Consider the following 13649-nt stretch of genomic DNA (forward strand, 5'->3'; position numbering starts at 1 on the left):
CTCAGCAGTGTAGCATGTGCGTTAAGATCGGCTGTGCACAGTGCCGTAAAGGCGAGTCCATACCAGTTGGCGTTTGGGCAACAGATGATCACGAATGGTACCACGTATCAGTTGTTGAGGCAGCTAGAGATGTTAGAAGATCGTTGGGTGCATTTTTCTAGGGACGACTCATTTGACCTGATGCGTGGCACGGCAAAGGAGGCAATGAGGGCTCAGCACGAACGAAATGAAAAGACGTATAACCTTCGAAGTAAGGAGGTATCATTCAGAGTGGGACAGGAGGTTTACCGTCGAAATTTCCAGCAAAGTAATTTCGTGAAAGGATTTAATGCCAAGTTGGCTCCCGTTTTTGTGAAGTCCCGGGTAAGGCGACAGTTGGGTCAAGCCTATTACGAGCTAGAGGATCTGCAAGGACGTCTGATCGGCAAATTCCATGCCAAAGATATCAAACAGTAGCACCATGGTTAAAAATCGCTCTAAGTGGGAATCACCCTTTTGGTCCTTCTTCCCCAAAGTGTGATTTTGGTAGGGGGGATTTGAAGTGGTTTGAAAGAGTAACGTATAAAAAAAAGGTATAAATACTGGGATCCACAAAAGGGAACATTTGGAAAAGTACCAAGAAGGGATATTGGTCTCCCTATGTTACTCAACTTTGCCGCCTCAATTCAAGTTAAAAGGTAAACGAAGGAGAGCGGTTTTTTTTCTGTTTTTTTGAGTTGAAACTTGTAAAATAATTACGGCGTCAATTCGAAAATGGAGGATTCTCAAGTTTAACGCTGTACTGGGGGGTCTCAGACTGTGCAGATCTAGCCTCGGTCTCTTGGAAGAAAAACTGTTGGCGAAGACAGACGTGCTATTTTTGTCCAGTCCAAGTATAAAGAAAAAAAAAGAGGAATAAAAACCGGGAAAAGATCTTAACAGCTGAATACAGCAAAAAGAAAGAAATATTGTGCGTTTATAAAGTAAAAGTGTGTTAAGTGCCAATCTCAATTGGTATGTATTTCAGCGTCGCTAATATACACCACATACACTCGTGGTGTAGGGTAGTGCTTTTTTTTTATTGTAGGAAATTAATTTTTCAGATTGGCGGTTAGTACCGGCTTAAACTTCGGGCAATCGTTTGGGTACCTGTCTGAACCCCAATACGAAAGCTCGCAACAACAATTTCCCCGATATTAGGGCCTCCGCCCGCGGCAAGGGACTTATGCCCTCGCCCAACTACAGCTCCGTACCAAAAATTCCCAGCGCTAGGCCGAGCAGCACAAAGCGGGAGGCGTAAAAGATCGGCTCATCAGTCGCTTTGCGGGCGCGAGCCACTTATGTGTCACGGACCCGCGATATATTGGAGGCCGTCCAATTCTGCGGAAATTATTAAAGCTATGTAAACGGTCAGCCAATTTCTACCCGAAATATAGATCTGGGTCTCGACCTATTTTCGTTTCCCCATACGAAGTGCCGAGGAGTGCCCAGATGTGAAGCCGGCGGCAACGACTGTCGTTTTTTTTATATCCATCAGTGTAACCGCTGATTCCTATTTTTATGCTATAGTGTCATTATTGTAATTAGCTTAGTAAATTTCTTTTGGTTGTGTTTTTAAATTCTGTTCGGAAGAAATAGCAAGTGGAATGTGTGACAGGGCGAAAGTGAACAACGGTTAAACGGCAGAGGAGAGCGTGAGTTTTTTTTTTGTAAAAGTATTTCTCCAGCTTTCGTTTTAGGAACGTTGCCGCAGTCCATGGAAGCGCTTTCATCGCTGTTTCAACGCATTTATTAAAACAAATCAAAGGAAGGCCGTAAGTGATCCCAAAACATAAAGATAAAATATTGGAGTTTGTTTGTTATGAGCAACTATTTATTGCATGACCGAAAAAAAAAACCTCACGTAGTCAGGGGCTTCGTCGCTTAAGAGAGGCTGTGCGCTCTCCCTTATGCCCTACTGGCAACCATAAGCGCTTACGCCGCGCATAAGAACCAGCCCTCTTAAGAACAAGGCACAAAAGGGAAGATGCGAGGCTGGTCGCTCTGACGTTCTTTTATGCTTTCTACTTGCGGTTGCTTTCGCTAATGCACTCGAATAACTGACCTGCCATAACGATCGCGGCGCACAGTTTTTACATTCCCTTTTGCATATTTATTTATTATTATTATCTATTTGCCTAACATAAAAGCTAGAGATATGTACCCTTCCCTTCTTTCAATTTGTAAGTTAAATTTCAATCTAAAGTGTATTATTAAGAGTTAATCATTTATTAGTTTACTAGTGCGATGCATGTGCTATTGCTCAATATGAAATATAGGATTTAACATGAATCGGGGCTAGAGTTCTATATGCGGGGACCATGCTGGGCAAAGGAGGGTAATGGGGTTGGATAGGAGGCTGTAAGAGCCTTCTTTATGGGATCACCGGATGAACCGGGAGCGGTGATCATGGTAGGGTGGGCATGAGTGGTCACAACAACACCGTGGCACGACTTGTATGTGTGTATGTGTCCGTGTGTGTGTAGTTAGGTGTATTTGCTCTTGTACATATTTGTGTCGATACTTCGCTTGCACGTGAAATTTTAATGAACGCTACTGTGTCAGTATTATGATTGTTGGAGTAGAGCTGTGTCCCGTCCGTTCTGGGAAATAAAAAAACCCCCCCATTTCTTGCCGATGAGACGGAAGCCGGAACAAGCACGTGCCCGGACGGGAGACGAACCATCACCTGCTCAGCCTTCCGTGAAGGTTTGGTAATATCCAATATGCTACAAGCTCGGAAAAGTTCGAATCGGCTGGGTTGTCTGCCGCGTGCGGCAACGGATTGCGCCAACCCGCTGCTTCAAGTGCATGGCCGATGGACACACTGCAGCCAGGTGCAGATCCAAGCGGCCTGTGTCAAGCAATGCATGCTACTAATGTGGTGGGGAGGGGCACAAGCACAACCAGTGCAACAACCCGCCAATGTGCATACTATGCGCTGGCAAGCCAGGAGACGTCCGCTCAGCAGCCCACTCGGCCCTCAGCCGCAGCTGCCCTGAGTATAAGAAGGCACTAGCAAAACTGGTTGATGGTTAAGCTCCTGCAGCTCAACCTAAACCAGTGCCGAGCTGCTCAGGATCTGTTGGCGCAAACAGTCCTGAAGCAGAAGATCGACCTAGCGCTACTCAGCGAGCCGTACGGCAAAAAACACGAAGGAGTCTGGCAGCAAAGCTCAGACGGAGGAGCAGCAATCTGGAGCTGTGGCCCACAACCAGGCCAGCTTACCCACAGAGCATCCAGAGTGGGATATGTGAGAGCTAAGCACAGCGGGACTTTTGTCTACAGCTGCTACATAGCACCAAGGTTCACGCAGCAGGAGTATGAGGCGATCATCAGCAACATCGCTAACGACGCACGAGGCAAATCGCCGGTCCTGATAGCGGGCGACTTTAACGCCTGGGCCACGACTTGGGGCAGCGCCAAGAACACACCCCGTGGGACATCGCTCCTGGACGAGCTTGCAAGCCTGAACGTCTGTTTCCTCAACACAGGAACCACACCAACGTTCAGCAAAGCAGGGCGGGAGTCTATTATAGACCTCCCCTTTGCAAGCCCAGAGCTCGCACGCCACGCGAAGTGGCAAGTGCTGAGTGCTTACACCCATAGCGACCACTTAGCCGTAATGACGGAAACCTTTGCACCCAGGAACACAACAAGGATACAGCGGGCGCTCCAGGCCGGGTACAAGGAGGAAAGCCTGAGCAGAGCCGCGCTCCTCTCGGCAGCAGAAAACCTAAGCGCCGCCGGGGATGCTGAATCATCCGCGCTTGCCGTTTACAGGACCGTCAAAGCGGCCTGTGATGCAGCCATGAAAAAAAGAAAGATCGGAGGAAGCAGGCACCGGCCAGTACCGTGGTGGAATGAGCACATTGCCAAGGCCAGGAGGGAGTGCTGCGCAGCTCGGCGTGCCTACCAGCGAGCAAGAGGCTCCGCCCAATTTGGCAGAAATGGCGCGGCATTCAAGGCCAAAAGAAAAGTGCTGAAGGAGGCCATCAGAAGCAGCAAACTCAAATGCTTCAAGGAGCTCTGCGATGCGGCCGATGCGGAACCTTTTGGTGGAGCATACAAACTAGTCATGGGGAGATTAAACAGACAGCCTATGCCCAAGGATCCGGTGCATATGAGAGAGATAGTCGGCACCCTATTCCCTAGACAACCACCCTTACAAGAGGAAGCTAGGGTAGAAGGAGCTAGCCTGAGGGACACCACCACCATCATCACTGCCAGAGAAGTACTGGAGGCCACGGGTAAGCTGAAGATCGGGAAAGCGGCAGGTCCAGATGGAGTCCCTAATGCAGCACTAAAATGCATAATTAGAGCCCATCCGGAAGCATTCGCCACAATGTACACCCAGTGCCTAGCGGAGCGGACAGTCCCACGAGCATGGAAACGGCAAAGGCTGGTTCTGATACCCAAGCCAGGCAAAGAGCTCAACGACCCATCGTCATACCGGCCGCTGTGCATGCTGGATACCATGGGCAAGATTTTCGAGAGGATGGTATGCAACCGACTGGAGGCGGAACTGGCTGAGCGTCGCGGACTTTCCGACCTCCAATTCGGGTTCCGCAATCAGAGGAGCACCACTGACGCCATCGAGATGGTGACAAACCTTGCCAGGGAAGCCATGGCAGGAACGCGATGGGCTGGAGGCGACAAAAAGTACTGCCTAGTATGTACACTAGACGTACGAAACGCCTTCAACTCTGCCAGCTGGAAGAGCATCCTAGAGGCCCTGACCAGGAGGGGTATATCTGAGCAAATCACACGGACTCTGCGAAGCTATTTCACGGACCGCGTCCTGATCTACGACACGGAAGAAGGAGCAGAACATCACCAAATCACCGGAGGCGTCCCACAGGGCTCGGTCCTAGGGCCGATACTGTGGAACGTGATGTATGACGATATCCTGCGGCTTACATTACCGGAAGGGTGCACCCTGGTGGGCTTCGTCGACGACATAGCACTGGTGACAGTGTCGAAACACGTAAGAGACGTAGAGGAGAAAACCAACGTAGCAGTCGGGATGATAGTGGCCTGGCTCGCAGCCAACGGGCTAGCATTGGCGGAGAAGAAGACGGAGGCTGTGCTAATGAGCAGCAGAAAAAAGGTCGAGCAGGCATGCGTGAGAGTCGGTAGCACGATCATCAGGACCAAGCCTGCGCTAAAGTACCTAGGGGTAATGATGGACCAGAGGCTGAACTTCAAGGCCCACCTGGAATACGCCAGCGCAAAAGCCACTGCAGCAACGGCGGCCATAAGCAGGATGATGGCCAATACAGGGGGACCACGGCAGCGTAGCAGGCAGCTCATCGCTGGGGTGGTCACCTCCATAATCTTATATGGATCAGCAGTGTGGGCACCATCAATGATGGTTTCCACATACAGCAGAGACTGCAGAAGCGCATACCGACGCTGTGCCCTGAGGGTTACATGCTGCTTCCGGACGGTGTCTGAAGACGCCGCACTTATTGTGGCAGGCATGGTCCCACTGGATCTCCTGGCAGCTGAGCGGCAGGGCGGAGTGGAGGTAGCCAGCGAGCGGCGAGAGCGCACTATAGCCCAGTGGCAACGGCGCTGGGACGAAGCGGCAAAAGGGAGGTGGACCAGACGTCTCCTTCCCCAGCTTAGCCCATGGCTGCGAAGAAGGCACGGCCAAATGGACCATTATTTGGGCCAACTGCTGACGGGGCATGGCTGCTTCAAGCAGTACCTGCATCGCTTTAGGCATGCTGACGACCCGTATTGCAGCTGCTGCGGGCCTGGAGTCGACGAGGATGCAGAGCACGTCTTCTTTGTATGCCCCCGCTTCTCGCAAGAACGAACGAGGCTAGGGGAGACGCTTGCAGAAGTGAGTGTGGACACCCTCACCGACCAGATGCTAGCCGATGAGCAATCTTGGAACGCGGTCGCCTACATGGCAGCAAGCGTGATCAAGGAGCTGCGCAGGCTGGAGCGAAGCCGGACAAACTAAGCCAGAAGGATGACCCCACAGCCCGCACCGCAAAGTTATGCCTAGCGGCAGTCCCGCGGGAACGGACCCCCCCCTACCCAGCCATAATTGTTATTTTATAAATATAAATTGTTTTCCCAATAAAAAAAAAGAAAAAAAAAAAAAAACACACACACATCCATTTCACTTTGGCGGCCGGACCCGTGTCGCCACAGTAATATGTGTGCCGTCTACTCCTGGATCCCAGCTGGTGGCCGGACCAGTGCCACTGGTTCTCCAAGAGGGCAGCCACAGCCACAACGACGACGAGGTGCTAATTGCACCTACTTCTGACGACTTCGGATGACCAGGGGGACGACGGGGTCGGCCGGTATGCAACGCAATGTCTTTACAAGCATTGTGTTTTGCTATGCCGGCCGATGCTCCGCTGTTTCTTGTCTTCCCTGTAATTATAGAAAAAGATATAGACATTATTTTAAATTGTTATGTTTATTGAAATATTGTAAACGTAAATCAATTGTACCTGTTTTGTCTCGTCTTTGTTCCAGTGTAGTATCTCTTTTATTACCTGTTTTTCCGTCGTCTTCACTCCAGTCTACTACTTATCTGTATTGTTATTTCTGCAAGTGCTTGTCTCTTTTTTAATTTAGTGTATTTCCTCTTATTTTCCACGCAAAGCACCTGCATTGTTTACCTTTTCTCTTTATCTATTCCTCAATTGACTACGTGTTGCAACACTGCACTTTCTGAATTTTCGATCTCATTTCTTTAACCCCTTCTTCCCCCACCCCCCACCCCCCACCCCACCACATTGTTATTTTCGTAATTAGTGCGGTTCTCCGACACCCCACTACAAAATTATTACAATCTGTGATAAAAATCTTCGGCAGCAACGGTGCTGACAATTGATTATCGGTTTCAAATCGACTTTCAAATCAGCATCAGTTGCCGCCACACCACCACTATGGCCTAAATTGAGCCAAAAATGCTAGTCTTCGCATAAAACAACTACGCCCCCTATAAACTGCCCGCCCACATGTACATGCTAGATTCCTAGTCGTCTGCCCTCAGCAGGCGGCAAGGGTAGTAGAGGGGACTGAAGACCACATACCGCATTACAGCCAACAAAACATCAAGTTGACGATCTCACAGGGGATTGCAAATCAAATTTTAAGTTAGGGTGAATTACAAAGAAGAGACAGCATACTTTTGAGCGTGGCCCCACTTCACTTTCTTGACTCACACCACACCACACACACACACACACTTGACACACTATTATTCATTTCGCGCCGCTCCGGCGCGAAATGCTTTGACGAGTCCCCCCTCCCCCCTCTTGACAATTCGTACTTTTGGAGCCTTTTGCCCCGATCGTGGAGTGGTCTCGAGTCTGGGTCTCTGTCCAAATGAAAAGTCGTGTCGTGAACGTTGTGGAGTCGAGACGTGTCTGAGGTTTAGTCCCTCCGTCAAAGTGCCGCATATTTTGTCTTTCTCTTTTCCCCTTCGTCTGTATGAAGTGTGCGGGTGCCCACGCGTCCACGGCATGTGTCAAGCCAAGGACAGACGCCCCTAAATGCGCCAATTGCCAGGGCGCCCACATCAGCGCCTACAAGGGATGTCCGACATTCAAGGCAGCAAGGGGCCGCCTTCTGTCGCACCGAGTGGCCATGCAGGAGTTGCGTCGCAAGCGCAGCTCGCTTCTGCAGCCATTGCCAGAGCAGCAGCCACCAGCAAAAACAACACCAGCACATCCAGGGCGCCGACAGCAGCAGCAACAGCCAGCTCAAACGCCAGCCAATCCCTGGCGCGGACAGCAGCAGCAGGCAGCATGGACGCCACTCAATGTCTCCTCTCCTGGGCGACGAAGAGGACAACAACATCAGCAGAAGCAGAAGCAGAAGCAGCAGCAGCCAATACAGACAAAAAAACAGACGCCTGCTGCCTCTGGCCCACGCACTGGGCGACGACGTCCAGAGCAGCCATTGGCCGTTCCCAGGCACAACAGCAGCAGCTACAGCAGCTGCAACAGCAGCCGCAGCGCGAACAACAACAGCGACAGCAGCAGCAGCAGCTTGCCAACAACCGCTCCCGGCAGAAGATGCAGCCGAAACGCCAATCTTTCGAGGGATCCTGCAGCCAGGCACTGTTGGAGAATACGCAGAGGATGACGCGATTGGAAAAGAGGCTGGAAGTGATGATGTCACTACTCACCTCGCTCATCCAATCCCAGGCAGTGACGGCAACTCCAGCAGTTCCAGAAACATCGGAAAATCCACCAACAATGGCAGCAGCAACAGTGGTTGCCCCAGCTCCAGCAGCTAGGCGGTCAAAGAAACCACCACGATCACAGCCACCACAAAAAACGTTAGGGCCAACGCCAGCCGCCATTCCAGAGACGGATCCTGAAATGGATGAAGAAAATGATGACGATGAGATGTGGACAGATGACGACTCCATGGATGACATTAAGGCCTACTCCCGCAACATGAGGTACCAGCTTGACAACCAGATATCCTGGAACGCTGTGTACTAATTGGACACATCTCTGCCACTGCATTGGATTAAATGACAAATGCATATCACTCGCATGCCACAACAAAAATGAACAACGGACGCTGCCGCCATCAAAGCCATTAAATAAAACATAAACGAATAAAAATGCTGCCATACACACTTGCAAAATCATACGGCCGGACAAATTCAAATCGAATGCAGTGCGTTGGTGATTGCTAGAATAGCCAAAAACAGACACACACACACACAAACACCCATTACACTTGGGCGGCCGGACCTGTGCCGTTCGAGTTATGTGTGTCGTGTCCGCCATCGTCCTTAGTTTGTGGCCGGATCCAGTGCCATTGCATTCAGAGTGCCCTATGGTCCTGGAAAAGGAAAAATCCATCAGCCACACATACGATTAAAAAGGGCTCTCAAAATACTTACCGCCAGCCATTCAGACACACACACACAAACATCCATTACACTTGGGCGGCCGGACCTGTGCCGTTCGAGTTATGTGTGTCGTGTCCGCCATCGTCCTTAGTTGGTGGCCGGATCCAGTGCCATGGCATTCAGAGTGCCCTATGGTCCTGGAAAAGGAAAAATCCATCAGCCACACATACGATTAAAAAGGGCTCTCAAAATACTTACCGCCAGCCATTCAGACACACACACACAAACATCCATTACACTTGGGCGGCCGGACCTGTGCCGTTCGAGTTATGTGTGTCGTGTCCGCCATCGTCCTTAGTTGGTGGCCGGATCCAGTGCCATGGCATTCAGAGTGCCCTTTGGTCCTGGAAAAGGAAAAATCCATCAGCCACACATACGATTAAAAAGGGCTCTCAAAATACTTACCGCCAGCCATTCAGACACACACACACAAACATCCATTACACTTGGGCTGCCGGACCTGTGCCGTTCGAGTAGGTGTGTCGTTGTCCGCCATTGCCCACAGCTGGTGGCCGGACCAGTGCCACTCGCTCTACATTAGGGCCACAATTGCCGACGCACACACACACTCACACACTCATTCTAAATTCAGTGGAAAACGTCGGAAGTTAGCCTGGAAAGGAGGCAAAGAGTAGTTAGCGCGAGCCATAGTAGTGCCTCGTTACTTACCTGCGCGGAACGCAAGTCCGCAAGCAGAGAAGCGGCCACCTGGCCAATAGTACTGGCCGAAATCCCAGTGGGACGCCGTCGAGCCCTACGCCGAAGGGGGGGGAAGGAACAGCAAGTAAGTGCCTGTTTTCCTATTCTTCTTCGCTGTGATTCTTGGCGCCACTTGTTGGTTGCTGCCTTCTTTTTGTTTTTGGGCAAAATTGGCCAAGCACACCGCAAGTGGTGTTGGATAACGACGGAAGAACAGCTGACTGGAGGCACGGAGCTAAGTGCTGGAAAACGACAGCGTCTGGCCAATAGAGGGCGCGGCCACAGCAACCGGAGTTGCCAGATCAACGGCCAGATCGGAGATGAGCGATCAGCGGGAACAAGCTGCGGCTTGCAGCACTCCGCTGACAAGCTCATTCGCCTGGGATGACGAGAATCCCTTTCGCCGGAAAAATGCTCTGGCGCGATCGCCAAACCAGCCGGCGGAAGCAGTAGAGGAGCGCGCAAGATCCTCTCCTCCAACGCTGCAGCGCCCCCAAGAGGAGCAAGCAGACCCGAAGGAGAGGGCCATGGCGCATTTGGCGAGCTTGGGCCAAAAGGCCAGAGAGTTGAGGAAGCTGATGGTGCTCCCAAAGAGGTCCATCACGAACCCAATGAGGGATCTGGTGGATGAGATCGAATATCTGCAGCGAGAGTTGAAATCGTGCTGGCAGGCGATCTCTGCGGAGCAGGCTGTAGCCAAGGTTACACAGCCGGCAGTGACGGAGAGGGCGGGAAAGAGGGCACGGCCAGAGCCCAGGAACACCACCCACCTGTCCCCGTCCCCAAGGCCGAAGAAGCCAAAACATGGACCCAAAAAGTTAAAAAAAAACGGAGAAGAAGCCGCAGGAAGGCCAAATGAGGGACGCCGTAGCTCGCAAGGGACCGGAGGACGCCCCAAAGGATCGAGAGGTGGGGTGGGTGAAGGTCGTAGCTAGGCAGAGGCCAAAGCCAAAGCAGCAGCAACGACCAAGACCGCCACGCAGCGATGCAATAGTCATCGCCGCCACCAGCACTGTCTCATATGCAGACATTCTAAGGAAGGTCAAGACAGAGCCAAGTCTTAAAAAGCTAAGGCAATCGGTGCAAGGGGTGCGACGCACAGCAAAAGGAGAGCTGTTGCTGATGCTGGAAAAATCGGCGGACCCGAGAACCCACGAGATGCAGGCAGCAGTCAAGGAAGCGCTAGGAAGCACGGTTGAAGTAAGAAGTCTTACCGAAACTGTCATCTTGGAGGTAAGGGACATAGACGAAGTGTCCACCCAAGAGAAAGTCCTAGCGGAACTCAAAGCGCAGGCAGGGGTGGAAATCTGCGAGGCCGCAGCCATCTCCATCAGACCAGCCTATAGGAGCACGCAGACCCTGACTCTGAAAGTTCCACCGGCTATAGCAAAGCCCCTCCTGGAGAAAGGAAGAATTCGCCTGGGGTGGGGGTATTGAAGAATACGACCCAAGTCAACTCCCCGAAGATGCTACAAGTGCATGGAGTTTGGCCACATCGCGCCTAATTGTAAGAGCAGCCAAGACTTCACGAAGTGCTGCTACAATTGCGCAGGAGCCGACCACCAGGCCAAAGATTGCAAAGACGAACCAAGTTGCATTCTTTGCAAGCGCCACCGGGTGAAGGACCCGAAGCACCAAACGACGAGTTCGAGGTGCCCGCAGTACCAAAAGGCGATGCAGCAAATGAAAGATAGATGCAAATCATCCAACTAAACCTCAACCACTGCGAGATGGCACAGCAGCTGCTGGACCAGACCATAAGGGAGCACCGTATTGATGTAGCAGTCATAAGCGAGCAATACCGGAATCGCAAATCGGGAGAGTGGATTGCTGACTCGAGCAAGAAGGCAGTGATATGGAGCTGTCCCACACAGCAACTACTGCAAACATACGTCGGAGACGGATTCGCCAGAGCCCGGATAAATGGAGTGCACATATATAGCTGCTACCTGCCCCCGAGCCTCAGCCTACAGCAGGCGGCGCAGGCACTGGAAAGGATTGCTGAAGATGCGCGGGAGAAACACCCTACGCTCATAGCCGGCGATTTCAACGCTTGGGCGACGGAGTGGGGATGCCCGAGAACGAACCCAAGGGGACAGGCGCTCTTAGAATGCTTTGCGACGTTGGATGCCGTACTGCTGAACACAGGCACACAGCAGACGTTCGGCAGAGCTGGAACGGGGTCTATAATAGACCTTACGTTCGTGAGCAGCAGCCTCAGCCGCAGGACAACGTGGGAAGTTAGTGGCTTATACACCGGGAGTGACCACCAAGCCCTCATATGTGAAATCCAGGAAGCGGGCGCACCTAACCCGTTCATTGGCAAGCAGATCGGTTATAAGACCGAAACGCTAGAGCCGGATATGGTCCGGGCCATGTTTGAGGACTACGAGACCAACGGTACGGCTGAAGAGAGAGCAAGCCAACTGGCTATACATACGCTGGAAGCATGTGATGCCTCCATGCTAAGGAAAAGAAGAAGCCTGAACAACCGCAGCAAAGGGCGATGGACCCATAGGCTAATCCCAGACCTGAAGACTTGGCTGAACCGTAGCCATGGACAAGTGGAGTATCACCTGACACAACTGCTGACAGGACACGGTTGCTTTAAAGCCTACCTGCATAGGTTTAAGCACGAGGACGACCCCTTCTGCGTGGTCTGCGCAGGGGTCATCGAAGACGCAGAGCACTGCTTCTTCGAATGTCCAAGATTTCGGCAAGAACGAGAGGATCTAAGCAACAAGCTTGGAAGAATGCCAGCGGTGACAAACCTGGCAGAATGCCTGCTGGAGTCGGAAGGAAACTGGGCCGCGATTAGATTCATGGCCGTAACTATGGCTACCAAACTGCGTCGCGAAGAAAGAGCACGCAATGCAAGGAGATAAAGGATAAAGGAGATTATTAAGAGAAGAGCCCTACGGGCATCTCCCCCCGGCGAAGTAATATCTCGCGACAGTACCGCCGGGATCCGGGATAGGTGTGGTTGGTTTAAGAGCGGTTAGAGTCCCTCACTTCGGCTTCGGCTGAGTCGGCATGAAGCTTTCCTGTAGTCACACAACAAAAAAAAAAAACGAGGGGAACGTTGTGAGTTGCTGCGAAGACCGCAACTCTACAGTTATACCCGATACTAAGTCAGTATGGCTCTCCTCCGGCAGACGCCGCTAATATTAAACGACACGACAAGGAGTGCGTGCGAGAGAGACACAAAATCAGTCTGAGCGTGACGTCGGGGGCTGCGTAGCCAGTGCAAATTGATTTGTTCCTTTTGGCTATAAAAATGATCTGATCTGATCCAGATTCAGCAATCTGATAGATATGGTCATTATCTATGATTCTGCGTTTTTAGTTTTCTCGAATGTGCAATATTGTGGATGCAACAGATTTTCGTCCTTTGTGGGGGCGGAAAAGGGTAGGGCGAAATTCTGAGATAAACGTTTTATAGTGAGATCTAACAGAAGTGCGGATACTAAATTTGGTTACTCAAGCCTTAATAGTCTCTGAGATTTGTGGATGCCCCAGATTTTCGTCCTTTGCGGGGGCGGAAGGGGGTGTGGCGAAATTTGGACACGAAACGGTCAAGGTCAGATATCACAGGAGTGTGGATACCAAATTTGGTTGCTCTGGCTCTTATAGGTTCTGAGATCCTTGAACTCATATTTTGCAATTGGCAAAGCCGACCATGAAACCTGTGTGTTAGAGAGAGACAGAGCGAGAAAGAATGAAATTGTTTTCTGGATACTGTCTATAATAATTATACGATCTGGTTGATATTTTACACTCTAGAAGATATAGTCATCCTCTACGATTCTGCGTTTTTGGTTTTATCGTATCTTTCAAAATGTGGATGCCACAGATTTTCGTCCTTTGTGGGGGCGGAAGTGGGCGGGGCGAAGTTTTGAAATATTTTTGTAGCAGTGACATATCACAGAAGTCTGGATCCAAAACATCGTTGCTCTAGATCTTATAGTCTTTGAGCACTGGGCGCTGAAGGGGACGGACGGACGGACGGACGGACGGACGGACGGAC

The 13649-nt window shown here is 51.2% G+C and overlaps 1 long non-coding RNA gene across 1 annotated transcript; it reads left to right on the forward strand.

Annotated features, from left to right (window-relative positions):
• The first annotated feature begins 1213 nt into the window (after positions 1 to 1213).
• Positions 1214 to 2310, forward strand: LOC117189273. The gene is made up of 2 exons (XR_004473341.1): positions 1214 to 1793; positions 1887 to 2310. It is a non-coding gene; the product is annotated as an uncharacterized LOC117189273 (long non-coding RNA).
• Positions 2311 to 13649: the final 11339 nt, after the last annotated feature.

This window comes from Drosophila miranda (genome assembly GCF_003369915.1).
Source record: "Drosophila miranda strain MSH22 chromosome Y unlocalized genomic scaffold, D.miranda_PacBio2.1 Contig_Y11_pilon, whole genome shotgun sequence".
Lineage (NCBI taxonomy): Eukaryota > Metazoa > Arthropoda > Insecta > Diptera > Drosophilidae > Drosophila > Drosophila miranda.